Below are 15,129 nucleotides of genomic sequence, written 5' to 3'. Positions count from 1 at the left end.
CTAGACCTGCTCTATCTGTAAATTGTAGAGCGGTCTAGACCTGTTCTATCTGTAAATTATAGAGCGGTCTAGACCTACTCTATCTGTAAATTATAGAATGGTTTAGACCTGCTCTATCTGTAAATTATAGAGCGGTCTAGACCTGCTCTATCTCGTAAATTTAGAGCGGTATAGACCTGCTCTATCTGTAAATTATAGAGCAATCTAGACCGCTCTATCTGTAAATTATAGACGGTCTAGACCTGCTTATCTGTAAATTATAGAGCATCTAGACCTGTCTCTATCTGTAATTATAGAGCGGTCTAGACTGTCTATCTGGAAATTATAGAGCGGTCTAGACCTGCTCTATCTGTAAATAAGAGCGGTCTAGACCTGCTCTATCTGTAAATTATAGGCGGTCTAGACTGCTTATCTGTAAATTATAGAGCGGTCTAGACCTGCTCTATCTGTAAATTATAGAGCGGTCTAGATCTACTCTATCAGTATAGTGTCTCAAGATAACGTTTGTTATGATTTGATGGTTTAAACAAAATGGCGGAAAACAAAAGCTCTGTAGCGGCTAGTCTATATCCTCGACTCCGGTGGATTTATCAGGACTATGTAGCGGATAAATTCAACCAGCAACTGCTTCTCTGATTTTATTGTTACCACTTCTATTTAAAGCTCTATGTTACCTCTCTCCCCTCCTGCTGCTATTGGCATAAGTTACAATCAGCGGTATCTAAATTTATCTGGAAAGGCGAATGGCCATGACTTAAGATGTCTACTCTACAGAGGAGGAGAGAAGATGGTGGCCTTTCAGTTCCCAACTTTAAACACTATTTCTGGTCCTTTGTCTTAAGACCCCTCCTTCCCTGGTTTAACCCAGATGTGTCCGTTTGCTGGCGTCCCTTAGAGAGTGCTATGACAGAGCCTTGGTCCCTCCATGACGTTCTTTTTGCCAATGTTTCCAACAAACAGTGCCAGCTAGGTTTGGCCTATTGTTGAACGCCCTCGCTCACGTTTGTCTTTTAGGAGCATTATTTACAGGCTGCAGTTCCACTGCATTAAGATCATGGAATTAATAGTAGGTTTAGCTACATTTCAGAGAGAAATATTCTACTTTTTACTCCACTACATTCATCTGACAGCTTGTGTGTCTCAGTCCCACTACCCGAGGGACTGAAGCTCCACTGACATACAGACTGAAGTCTGTGTTTGTGACCAGTGCGTGTGTGTGTGTGTGTGTGTGTGTGTGTGTGTGGTGTGTGGTGTTGTGTGTGTGTGTGTGTGTGTGTGTGTGTGTGTGTGGGTGTGTGTGTGTGTGGTGTGTGTGTGTGGAAAATGTACTTAGAATTAAAGGTAAAAGTACGTAAGCAGAACTCTCCTCCCATGGTAGAAAGAGTGAGGATCCAACCGCTGTGTTTATGGTCTCATCAGCTCAGCTGGACTTTATATTGTTGCTAGGTTACTTTATAAAAAATCAGATTATAATCTACATGTGTTCTGTGTGCAGAAATCAGAATGTTAAAGTACTAGTAACTAAAGTAACTAAAGTAACTAAAGCTGTCAGATGAATGTAGTGGAGTAAAAGTAGAATATTTCTCTCTGAAATGTAGCTAAAACCTACTATTAATTCCATGATCTTAATGCAGTGGAACTGCAGCCTGTAAATAATGCTCCTAAAAGACAAACGTGAGCGAGGGCGGTTCACAATAGGCCAAACCTAGCTGGCACTGTTTGTTGGAACATTGGCAAAAAGAACGTCATGGAGGGACCAAGGCTCTGTCATAGCACTCTCTAAGGGACGCCAGCAAACGGACACATCTGGGTTAAACCAGGGAAGGAGGGGTTCTTAAGACAAAGCCCAAAATAGTGTAAAGTTGGGAACTGAAAGGCCCATCTTCTCTCCTCCTCTGTAGAGTAGACATCTTAAGTCATGGCCATTCGCCTTTCAGATAAATTAGATACCGCTGATTGTAACTTATGCCAATAGCAGCAGGAGGGGAGAGAGGTAACATAGAGCTTTAAATAGAAGTGGTAACAATAAAATGAGAAGCAGTTGCTGGTGAATTTATCCGCTACATATCCTGATAAATCCACCGGTCGAGGATATAGACTAGCCGCTACAGAGCTTTTGTTTTCCGCCATTTTGTTTAAACCATCAAATCTAACAAACGTTATCTTGAGACACTATATCTGATAGAGTAGATCTGATTGAGACTCTAGCTCAATTGTACAGATAGAGCAGGTCTAGACCGCTCTATAATTACAGATAGAGCAGGTCTAGACCGCTCTATAATTTACAGATAGAGCAGGTCTAGACCGCTCTATAATTTACAGATAGAACCAGGTCTAGACCTCTTAATTTACAGATAGACAGGTCTAGATTGCTCTATAATTACAGATAGAGCAGGTCTAGACCGCTCTATAATTACAGATAGAGCAGGTCTAGATTGCTCTAAATTTTACAGATAGAGCAGGTCTAGACCGCTCTAAATTTACAGATAGTAGCAGGTCTAGACGCTCTATAATTACAGATAGAGCAGGTCTAGAACCATTCTATAATTCAGATGAGCGGGCTAGACCGCTCATATTTACAGATAGAAAGTCTAGACCGCTCACAATTTACAGATAGAGCAGGTCTAGACCGCTCTATAATTTACATATAGAGTAGGTCTAGACCCTCGATAATTTACAGAGACAGACAGATATACGATTTAAAGAATATGATTCCTAATAATTATAGCAGTACAGCATGAACAGTGGTAAACTACTTTGAAATGATGGTATCGTATGGAAATGTGTGCATTCTGGATCTACTCATCCTCGCAAAAGCATACCTAATTCTGTACGGAAGAATTATATTGCATTGCGTTTTATGGTTGATGAAGAGCACCTGAAAGCTACACCTGACCAAGAGGTGAAAGGTGGAGCTCGCTCCTTTGGGTTTGATGGATCTGTTAATGAAACTGCGTGAGTCCTAGTATCCTGGTTTACGCTGATACTTAGATGTGTTCTGGCACCCAGCAGAGATGCACTACTGTGCACGGTGGCTCTAGTTTTTGGTAAATATGGATAGTATGTGCATACATATGCGATTATTTCAGCTTTTTTCTGGTTCGCTTTGCAGACCTCAAGAAGCCAAGTTGCATTGCACAGACTTGTTTCTTGCTTCCATAAGATATTTTCCATCTGTACTGCTGAATTATCATCTCAGTTGCAGAAGTAGCTGATGTAATATAGCATATTCCAACATGATGATATAACAGCGCTCCAGGTTGAGGTTTGTCATCTGAGAGAAGCCAAACGTTGGTGAATCTTCAGGAGGCCTGCCAGTGAAGGCGTCGTACACCACAGGTGAGAATGTAAATATCAGACTTTTAGTTTCATTTAGTTTTTTGCACAAACATATGATGTACAGTAGTGCAGCTATTATAATAATCAGGGTGTGAAGAATAATTCCATCCTTTAAAAGTATGACTACAGTGTAAAAAAGTCCTGCATTAAATGTGCAATGTTACTAAAGTAAAAAGTAATAAAGTACGAGTAGCATCATAAAGCTGAAGACATATTTCTGACAAGCTTGTGTTTGAAAAACCACCTTAAAATGATATTGGATGATAATTTCCAAAAAGAAAGTGTTTCAGCTTCATGGAGGGGGGCAAACCAGACAGATGAGCAGCCTCGCTGGCCTTCATGATTTACCAACCAGTCGAGCCCGTGCTCCAAACATCGCCGTGTTACCATGGAAACTGTTTAGGAAGACCTGCAGCCCTTGTGAAAGGCGTGGCTGGGGCGCTCAGTGTTTGTGGCTCGACAGCTCTGTCAAAGCTTTAACTGTTTGCCGCGGCGCTGCAGTAGACCTTCATACGTACCACCGCTACAATCCCTCTCAGCTGCTGCCAGAATAACACAACACCGCTTTTTCTCATACCTCAGTTTTAGTGAGTCTTTTTTATTAGTTCTTATCAAAAAAATCTCTGCTGCATAAGAACTAAAAGTCCTACTGGATATAACATCTAACAGTACTTTTGGAATATGATTATCTGTAGTTGAAATGGCTTGTGTTCCATGTGTTGGTGAGGGCTAGTAAGAGGACTGTAGTTCAACTCACCCAGGTGGTCTTTTAAAAGGACAGAGACACCTCTCTCTTTGAGCTTTAATGACAATAAGCAACAGAGCAAATATGGGCGTAGGTTATTTTTTATAGTTTGTGTGTGTGGTTTGGCGCAGAACCAAAAAGCATTGTAAAAGCCATCATGCATGATACGGGCTTACCTGGGGACTCTAGTAATTTGTAATAGTTAGGGAGGTTGTACAGTATGTGAATTTTATCCCATGTAGTCTACATCCTCAACGTTCTAGTTCCAGGATTGTCACGGAAATTCTGCTGAGTTTTCTCTCATTTGGCCGGATGTCTTTCCCTGTCCTCTGTCTCTGTGCTGGCGGTCTATCCTGCGGTTGATTTCTGAGGAATGGTTACCTGTTTCTAGATCTCTGCGGTAAATCCAGACAGCTAGCTAGACTATTGTCCAATCTGAGGACTATGTTACCTGTTCTTCAGATCTCTGCAGGGTAAATCCAGACAGCTAGCAGACTATCTGTCAAATCTGAGGACTATGGGTACCTGGTCCTCAGATCTCGCAGGGTAATCCAGACAGCTAGCTAGACTATCTGTCAATCTGAGGACTATGGGACCTGGTCCTCAGGTCTCTGCAGGGTAAATCCAGACAGCTAGCTAGACTATCTGTCCAATCTGAGGACTATGGCGACCTGGTCCTCAGTGTCTCTGCAGGGTAAATCCAGACAGCTAGCTAGACTACTGTCCAATCTGAGGACTATGGTACTGCTGGTCCTCGATCTCTCCGCAGGTAAATCCGACAGCTAGCTGGACTATCTGTCCAATTGGTTTTCTGTTGACAACTAAAACTACTTCTGAACGTACACATGTTCTACACTCTCCTCTAAAGAAGCAATGGTTAGACAAATAAATAAAAAAAAAGTCAAATGAGTCAGTCCTGCAGTCTTCACACACCACAGAGCAGCAGGAAACATATGGTTCACAAAACACAGAAGGGTGAGTTTTTGTGTACTGCAGGTGCACGCACACCACCACACACGCACGCACCGCGCACCTTCTTTGTAGGTTTCTTGGCAACACTTAACAGCACAAAAAAAAGAAAAGCATCAGCACACTGCTGTCTCTCTTGTCCCCATTTCTTCATTTATTCCACATATACACATCCACCCATTTCCCATTCCACCCTTACCAGTGTGTGTGTTTGTGTGTGTGTGTGGTGTGTGTGGGGGGGGGGGGTTCTACTGCTGCAGTCTACTTTGGCTTGGAGGGGAGACTGCTTCCATTTGAGGAGAAAAAGCATCTGGCTAATACCTGTGCATGGCTAAGGGAAAGCTGTCCTCCAGGGGATTCCAAACCCAGCTGTGAACAACGACAAGAAAAGGCCAAAACCAAACTACCTGGATGTTGCATTCTATATCAGGGTGGTCCATGGGAACATGGTTTAAAATAGAGGCACTTTAAAAAGATAGCTCATAGAAAACTATTTTTTTATATAGACCTTACTTCCAGAGATGTCACTTAGTGTATCACCGGTTGTAAAACCAGAGTCCAGTCTCCACTAGGGCCAGGACAAAATCATCCATACAGAAAATATTGTCATATCGTTGTACATCGGTGTATACTTGTAAATTTGACAACGTGCAATACAATGATTGATGTGCGGGTTCAAAATATCCATTTTTAGTGAATAAATGAAGGCACTCTAAACAGATTTCCCTGATCCCAGTGTCGCTACTAGTTCCTGGCCACTCTTTACCTTGGACTGTCTCCGTCTCAGGGCCCTATCTTGCACCGGGTAGCGCAAACCCAACGCAGTGTCCTTGATGGTAAAGGTCGACGCGGTGTCAGTTTCCCGTCCAGCGCCCACCGTGGTTAAATAGCAAATGCTCCCGCGCCCATCTTTGTTGTCTATTCACAGGAAGTGATCGCGCCATGACCAACAAAAACTGAAGTCAATAACGCAGCATTTCATTATTAAAGCACATTAGGAAAATGGCACTAGGCTCACGCACACGACACCATGCTTGTTCACACACACAGGGACGCACACCATGCTTGTTACACCACAGACCACACCATGCTTGTTACACCACAGGACGCACACAATGATTGTTACACACACAGTGGACGTACACCAGCTGTTACACACACAGGGACGCACACCAGCTTGTTACAACACAGGGACGCACACCTGCTGTTACACACAGGGACGCACACTATGCAGAAGTTTAAAACCAAAAATCGATCACTTCTCCTGAACATCCCTCTTCTGCTCAGTAAACTCTCCGTTGAAGGGTGTGCTCTGAGGTACAAACGCACCTGGCTGTGAAAGGGAATGGGAGATGACCTCTGATTGGTTGATGGCATGTTACGCCAGAACACACCTCTGATTAATGAAGACACTAAGGACAACCCTTTAGGACCACGCGTTCGGTACACCAACCTTTTTTCCACTGTTAAACTAGCAAAGAGGATTTGGACACGCCCTAAAGACACCTGCGCCCGCCGTGAGCTTAGATCGTTAAAATAGGACCATTCATTTCCATTAAGACGTGTCTTGATGGGACATGTCCTTTCCTTGCTTACTTCAGAGCATTACTTTGGCAGTTGTTTCTCCCGAGACCATTTCACCCTTAATATTAGGTCACATGCAGTAGCTGTGGGGGGGGGGTCAGAAAGAACAGGGGAGACACTTTGTTGCTCTCACTATGATCCAGAGTCACTACTCGCTCTGAAGATAATCACTGTCGCTCTAACACTCGCCTAACACACCGCGCCCTGCTATTCTCTTAAAGAGAATCGACACCCACACCAACGCGCAAGTAAAACATCGGGCCACTTTTGTAGGGCTATGGTGCAGAAGAGCATAAATTAGTGTAACTAGAAGCTGAAGCTGACAGCTCCTTTCTAAAACTTAGGATTACTTGTTGCTCAGCTGACACTAGACTTGCTTGGATTGGTCATCAGAAACATGCAATCCCCGTCTTCCTAGCACCTCCGGAGTAGACACAAATGACACAAAATCAACACTGTGACTCACAGGCAGCGCGGCCAAACAGTTAGCGGGCTCAGACTAAGTCAGTGCATCAAATAAATAATACACTGGAATTATGAACCACTGAGTGCTCAGTTTAAATTCACTGCATAACCCCTTATTTGTTCAGGTTGTTGTGTTGGATGACCTTTTGATTGACATGCATGTTGAAATAACTGTTTTTGCACAGGTGGCGTTTCACATACAGCCATACAAAGGACGGACGGACCGAGCATGCATGACAACTAATCAAATCATTTGACAAGTAGTTGTTTTCTCTGTCCTCTGTACAGATGTGTGTTCCTTCCCTGCCCACAGATGGAGCTCTGCTTTCAGATCTGAGGTTAGAAGTCTAGCGATGTGGTGAAACATGGGCGCCTGAGAAGGGAAGACGAGGAAAAGGTTGTTAGATATAGATGTCCCTCTGTGATCCGGTCTGTTATAGCATCAGAAGGTGGGCGTTTGTCTGAATGTGTGTCAAAGGGAACAGACTCTTTGTCTGTATAATACCATTTGATATATACCATTTTTCCATAAACTGCAGCAGGGTGTATTATGGTTACTTTAAGAGAGCGACGCGGCTGTGAGGCTAATCAGATCTAAGAGGATATTCAGTAGTAGTCTGATTAAAGAAAGAAGCCCATGATGTCACACTGTGACCAGGAACAAATAAAGACATGCCATTCAGGACTGGAGTCATATCAAAGCTTTTCAAAGACTGAATCTTGCTGCCAATGTTTTCAGAAACCCACTGTGCTGACCTCTGCATAAAATGAAAGATAAACTGGAGGGACAGAAAAAGAGATGATGGTTTATGTTCAGCATAAGTAGCTTTTGAATGGCGACCCGGTGAACTGAAGTTGGTTAAATGTGTACATGTGGCACTTTTGCATCATTAAGTTCAAGTCAGGAAGTTTATTTTCATTTCTGCAATACGTGCCAGACAGAGGCAACTGTACAGAGGACTCGAAGAGAAGTTCTCTGCAACCCACGGTGCAATACGTTCCAAAGATAAACATGAATGATTTATACAATAACTAAAGTTAAAAACTTAGGCAAAACCAAACAATAGAACAGTTAGTTTAAAACAGTAGTACAACAGTAGTATAAGTCCACTGATGAAGAGATTGTGCCTGAAGCCTCAAGCCTGGCTGACTACCTGGGTCCCACTGAGGCCCGAGACCATTCAGCTGGATGTCTACGCTTCCATCACTAGCATGTACGCCTGTTAGCTTACCTTGTTGTCCTCATTTAAAAAGGAAACGTGGCCAGAGCCGCAGCCTTTGGATGCAGATAATATCTAATTAGCCACCATCATTTAATTGTTATATATATTAATATATATATATTATTATATATATTATATATCAGATATAAATATATATATATATATATATATATATACATATATATTATTGTAATTAGACATTTCATAGCGTAGCTTGCTAGTTTGGAGGTTCAGGTTGCGTTAGAACGGCAACACACAACAGGGAAGGCGAGGGACATCCAGCGGCGATCCGGTTAATGAACAGTCAGCGATCCAGACTGACCGTAGCTCTGCGAAGCTAGTAGCATCGTAGGTTAGTTGTTTTGGTCTAATTAACCTCTTTTCCAGTTTTTAGAAAACAAACTGTGTTAAACCCCCTGTACATTATCTCCATAGCTCTAAACAGTAGTCAAAGTTGAGCGGAACAGGTATTAATTTCAGAAGTTAGTGGAAACCAAACAGGGCTAGAAAGACCACCAAAGACCACACCTCACACCTGGATGTCTATGAATCATGTCTCCTGACTACCCAGTTACTTTCAGTTCCTCCCCTAACGGTTAGCCCGTGTGTAGGATTTAGACATTCCTAACTTTCTGACTTTGGTGAAAAACAACAAAGCAGGCCACTGATGATCCTCTTACGGTCCATGCTATTGTAACAGCTTGAAATTCTTCCTTTCTAATTTTTCTCAGGTATGGAAAGCATGGCGCCTCTACAGATTCCGATCCAGCACAGGGCGAGTCCTGCCTCTCTTTATGTCTATGACTCCTACCTGATACCACCAGAGTCCTGGGCGGAGCTTCTGAAGACTAAAGGCTCCACAGCATCAGAGGCACGCCTTACGACGGCTTTTTCGTCGCCCTCATTGTGGAAGAGCGCAACAAACTGACACCTAGCAAGTGGCTTTGATGGCATGTACACCTACTTGCCTCCAACGGCTTCTCCTTTGGCTCATCCACCAGAACTGGAAAGCCATCAGGCCTTCGTGATGCAAACAATCGCTCTTTATTCCTAGTGTCGGTCCGGGGTACGTGGACACAGCGTCCGGCCATGGAACACCACAAACACCAGGAACCGGGTGAACGGACGTTACTACGACACATCCTGTGCAGGCAGCGTTGTCCGTCAGACCAGAAATCGTCACCCTTACTCCTTTAACCAATGGCACGAAGGCACGCAGATAGAAAAGGCGGTACCCAAGAAAACCGTGGCCCGTTTGTACCTGCGACTACCACCCACCACCAGACCACTACTTAGAGCTTACGCGCCAGTGGCCGAGAAACTCACAGGAGAAGGACAAATGGCTAATGTGAACATGGCCTCGTTTCCTGGTGAAGCATGCCCAGCAATGACATGATGCCCCTAATGTCCACAACCTACCGGTTTCCCCAACTCTCAGAACTTTCTCTAAATGTTACTCTACCCTTACGCTTTTAAGCACTTGCATTTTTGTACAGGTAATAATGTCACTAATATGTCACAATGATGGACAGATCATCATCGTTACCCGATTACAACTCTGTTTGGATCTGTTTATGGAATCTACAAATTGGCGTCTATGTACCGAAACTCTGCTCTGTAGGGTTTTTTTCTTATTTTCTGTGATGAAATACTTTTCCTTAGCTTTAAGACTAATTAAATGTGTGGTTTGTTCCTGTAGTAACAGTGGCTTCACTGCCCAAGAAACTACAAAGACAGTTTGAGATGATCAAAGCCCTGGTTGCAGGAACGGGTATTCCGTCAATTACTGCAGACAGAGTCTAGTATATGAATTGAATTTGTTGGAGTTGATGAATAATTAGTGGTGTGCTGAATAGAAAGATAGGGCAGAAGGAGAAGTTAATGAAAGGTCGTGGGTTAGGGTCCTTTGACACTTTTGTAATTGGTGTAGTTTAGTCCTGCCTGTTCTTACTATCAGGGTTCAAAAACAAAAAACACTCAAGCACTTGATTGAACACTGATTGAGTTTTTTTAGTTGGACAAGGATTCAGAAGCAGAGGAAATCTGTACAACCCTTAAGCTAAAGGATCATTGTGGGTTTATTGCAACTTTGGTTCTCTTTTCCCAGTTTTGGCCATCGCTGTTAGTTAGAATGAGGGGTGGGAAAACGATCGATTCTAGATGAAATTGCTATTCTCTCTTGATTTGATTCTGATAATTGATATCAGTTATTAAAAAAAGACATGTACAAATCAGAAAACAGTGTGACTGAAATACATTTGTACATACATACATGATCTAATAAGACATACATAAATCCTTAGGCAAAACCCATGTAGGGCCCTATTTTAATGATCTCAGCGCACGGGGCGTGGGTTTAGGGCGTGTCCAAAGGGTCCGTGCAGGGTCCACAGAGGCCAAGGGTTACTAGTGTTCATTAGTACTAGGTGCGTTCTGGGTGTAACATGCAATCAACCAATCAGAGGTCCTCTCCCATTCTCTTTAACAGCCAGGCGCGTTTGGACCTTATGAGGAGGTTTTTCCCCGTAATATTAATATTTTAATCTTTTACATGTGTGTGTGCTGCTGCGCTTCCTTGTGTGTGTACAAGTATAGAGTGTGCACGATGTGCACGAGCCTAGGCCTTTTTATCTAATGTGCTGTTAAAACATTGAATGCTGCGTTATTGACTTCAGAGGTTTTGTTGGTCAATGGCGTGATCACTTCCCGCTGCCTCAAGATAGCAATACTCCCAGAATGCACCTGAACACACCTCCCTGTAAGACCACAGCCCAGAATGCCCTGAACACACCTCCTGTAAGACACCCACCCCCAGAATGCCCTGAACACGCTTCCCTGTAAGACCAGCCCGAACACACCCCCTGTAGACGCAGCACCAGATGCACCTGAACACACCTCCCTGTAAACCAGCCCCCCAGAATGCAACTGAAGAACACACTCCCTGTAAGACCAAGCACGCCCCCAGAATGCACCTGAACACATCTTCCTGTAAGACAGCACCCCAGAATGCACCTGAACACAACACCCCCTGTAAGACCAGCACCACCCCCAGCAAAGCACCTGAAACACACTCCCTGTAAAACCAGCACGCCCAGTAAAACCAGCATGCCCAGAATGCACCTGAACACACCTCCCTTAAGACCAGCCCCCCAGAATGCACCTGAACACAACCCCTGTAAAACCAGCACGCCCAGAATGCACCTGAACACACCTCCCTGTAAAACCAGCCGCCCAGTAAGACCAGCATGCCCAGAAAGACACTTGCGTCAGGCTTTTGGCTGCGCCGGTGCAGGATGTAGGCTGTTGATCTTACTTATCACATACTGTGACCAGCTCACCCAGTACACAAACATTTCATGAAACTTGTGTGTGACAAACTGTATCTCAAAATCTAACAAACTCAGATTTATACGTATATTTTTTTAAACCACACATGAAAATTTGCATAAAAACATTGTTGTATTGAGATGCATCGATGATCCGTTTAATCAAGTCAATTTTATTATTATTTATTGTTATTATTTCTCAAAACATAACAAGAGTACTCAGGACACTTACAGAGAGGTCTAGACCACAGTCTATATTGACACAGGCCCAACAAGAATCAAATCGAATGGTGAGGTCCACACCCTCGCTAGAACACTGTACTAACTGAAGGAGGTCGGGGAACACTGGGACATTGCAACAACAAATCATTTTCCCCATCTGACCACTTCAATTAATCTTCATAGATAATGTTCCTAAATATTACTGGTACTTTATATCAATTAAAAATATAATAACACAAAAGTGCGTCGAAAGACTTTTTATGAGTATAAAAGGACGGAGGTCTGTATTTTGGGCCTTTCAAGTATTTCAATGAACTGACTCAAAGAAAAAAAAGGTTCAAAAGTTCAAATAAACGGCCTGACATGTCGGTACCACCCGCCTACACATTGACATCTCATCGAATTTATCTGACAAAACTTGGAGTCGATCTCAGTGTGCAGACCTGAGTAGGTAGATGTGGAATTCACCAGTGAAGCCTAGTAGTGCCTCTGTGCCAGGCAGTTGGAAGTGGAACACCGGGCGGCGTGCGAACCACCAGTGTCCCTGTAGCCTGGCTTCAGCCCTAATGTTGAGGAATCTCTGGCGCAACGTGATCCCTCAGGACACTCTAATGCCACGCTTTAATGCTTCTGCCCACATAAGCCTTTGCCCATGAAAAGACATGTTAGTAACAGGCTTGTGCAACCCCTTCCAAATACCAGGCCCTTACAGCGCTAATCATTGCTAATCTACAGTTTGGGATTTAAACTGCAAGTACAAAGTTCTCTCCAGCAGTTTTCCTTTGAAAAGCCTTTACAGGATTTAGGTCCCTGTGAGAGACTTACGTAAATGCCTCTGAGACCCAGATAATAAATACTACAACCCTAATACAAGCAGGCTGTACTCATGAACCATATCGTTCAACCTGTATACTACCAAAAGTACTGCACTGTACATACGTCCGTATTCCACTGATCTACTACTGTATGCAGCACATGACTGCTGCTGTATAAGACCGCACGATCTGGCTAGGAGGAGGTCGGGGTAGATGACTGGGAATACACACGGGCTTTAAGCAGGAAGCGGCGTTTGTGAGCCTGAGTAAGTTAAGGGGAACCCAAACACAATCTTTTTTCTAATCTACCAAGTCCTTTTGGCCGTTGCTGCATGACGCTCACGTTTTGTCAGCTAAACTTATCTGAAACAACCATGCTCTCGCGGTGCTCGTACCCGTCTCACAGCCACTCTCGTCGCCAAACTTAACTCACACAAACACAGTAACAACAGCATAAAAATAAACGTCTTTCTATAAAATAAGTTTAACATAGGGATTTAAAAGATGCTAATGATGTGGCGTGGCTGAATAATAATCAGCTGGTTGACAGCTATGTCTCCGCAGCAGTGCAGAAGAATCTGAAGATCAGCAGCACTGGTACATCAGACAGAATCCACGCAGCAGGCGGGCGATGTCGGGCCTCGTCTCTTCCTTCCCTCTCGCTTATTCCTTTCTCCAGTACATGGCAGTCTCTAGTGCTTAGCATGTACAAGATATCCTGTGTTTACTACTAGAAATCACAGTAAAGCAGCACCATCTGCAGGCTTAGAGGAGTTGGAAACGAGGAGAATTTCATTTAATGTGTCAAAAGAGATTTGAACAATGACCGCAGTGGTGTGTGAACAAACCACAGACTAAAATTAACATACGACATTGTAAAATGCACCTCTGGTGTTGTACTGCCATAAAACACCAAATCTCTCTAACAATTCCTCATAATAAATCAAATCTTCTGCAATTTTATGGAACATTACATAAATTGCAATATACCAAGGCTTTCCAACTAGTTTTTAATATTCCTAAACTATTTGCAGACCTTATGCACCGTGGACAAAGTTCCCTGCAGGAACATACATATTGTCTATGTGAATGAATTATTCAGCACCTTCACATCTACCATAACAATATGAGGTATCAAACTCTCTGTATGCAGGTCTTCCTTGCAAAGGAATAGTTTTCTGCTGTATGAAAGTATCGGGACTTTAGTTTAGGTTCGGTCAAATCTTTGCCAGCAGAAAACTTTAAATGGATTTTATATAGTTATGTGGCAAACAGCGGTGCCTCATTAGAAGAAATACAACTATCAACGTCTAATTAGTGCTCAAGTGTTTAACACCACCATAAAAATTCGATACTACTATAATTAGAGAATAACATATGCTTACAGGTCAACTGACACAACAAATCAGAGCCCAGAAGAGTCCCTCTGCACAGACGTGGTAAGTGGGCAACATGGACCCAAACCTGGTTGGCTCTTCAACGCTTTAAGACCAAGGACCACTAGCTGCAAAAACAGTCCCAAAAACAAACACACAACAAACATGGGGCGCTCGGAAGCTCACCTGGTTGAGCGTGCACCCCATGTACAGAGCACAGTCCCTGACGCAGTGGCACACAGTTTGATTCAACCTGCAGCCATTTGCTGCATGTAATTCCCCTTTCAAGACTTCAGCTACCCTATCAACTAAGGCTTAAATAAATGCAAAAAACAATCTTGACATTAAAAAGGCCTTCTACTAACAGAGTTCAGCTAAATTAAAAGGCCAGTTTTCACCAATAGCTTGCTTTACCGTCTGAATAAGGAGAGGCACGGTGTGCTGTATGCTGAGACATCAGGGCAGCCACTGTCCATCTTGTTGACAATAACGGGATTGCTCCGTATTTCCTCCAACTATCACGCGATCTAGTTACTGAGATTGAGGCAGCGTTGCAAAATGGTTACTTCTTGGCTGAAGTCTTACAACACGGAAAAACAGTTAAAAATTGAAATAAGGTTTGAATTAGGATTAGTTTACTAATATTGACTATACAAACACACCATTTCTCCTCACTGTTAGGCTTGGAGTTGCTGCAGACAGTATGAAATGATTTCAGTATGACTGTTTTAAAATTAAAACACACATAGTCTATCAGGAGCCCCAGGACAAGGCGGTCACGGACACACTCTGAGAAATCCTGTTCTAGAGGCTCAGGAGATTCAGACAAACAGCACGGTGACAAAAATTTATTAGAAGGATCAATGGTTGCCCTATTACAAAGTTATAAAATGAAGGGACGAGGGGGGGATGCAGTCTGTAAAAACATTTACTTACTACACTAAAAAGAAACACGGGTGATAAAAATATAGGAATCTTAAAGATGCTCCTTAGACGTTACATTTAGTGGGCTCGTCTTGTTCTCCTCAATCTACAGCAACCCTGTCTGCTTCAGATCCCTCGCTA

The 15,129-nt window shown here is 43.2% G+C and overlaps 1 protein-coding gene and 1 pseudogene across 1 annotated transcript in view; one reads left to right on the top strand and one right to left on the bottom strand.

The window, feature by feature from the left end:
• Nucleotides 1-15,129, bottom strand: part of maneal (mannosidase endo-alpha like) — a 27,286-nt gene that overhangs the window by 7,606 nt on the left and 4,551 nt on the right. The gene's annotated exons all lie outside the window — the stretch shown is intronic.
• On the top strand, nucleotides 8,216-9,677 carry LOC116686274 (glycoprotein endo-alpha-1,2-mannosidase-like protein; annotated as a pseudogene).

Source organism: Etheostoma spectabile, unplaced genomic scaffold, assembly GCF_008692095.1.
Source record: "Etheostoma spectabile isolate EspeVRDwgs_2016 unplaced genomic scaffold, UIUC_Espe_1.0 scaffold340, whole genome shotgun sequence".
NCBI lineage: Eukaryota > Metazoa > Chordata > Actinopteri > Perciformes > Percidae > Etheostoma > Etheostoma spectabile.
This window is presented reverse-complemented; position numbering and strand designations above follow the sequence as displayed.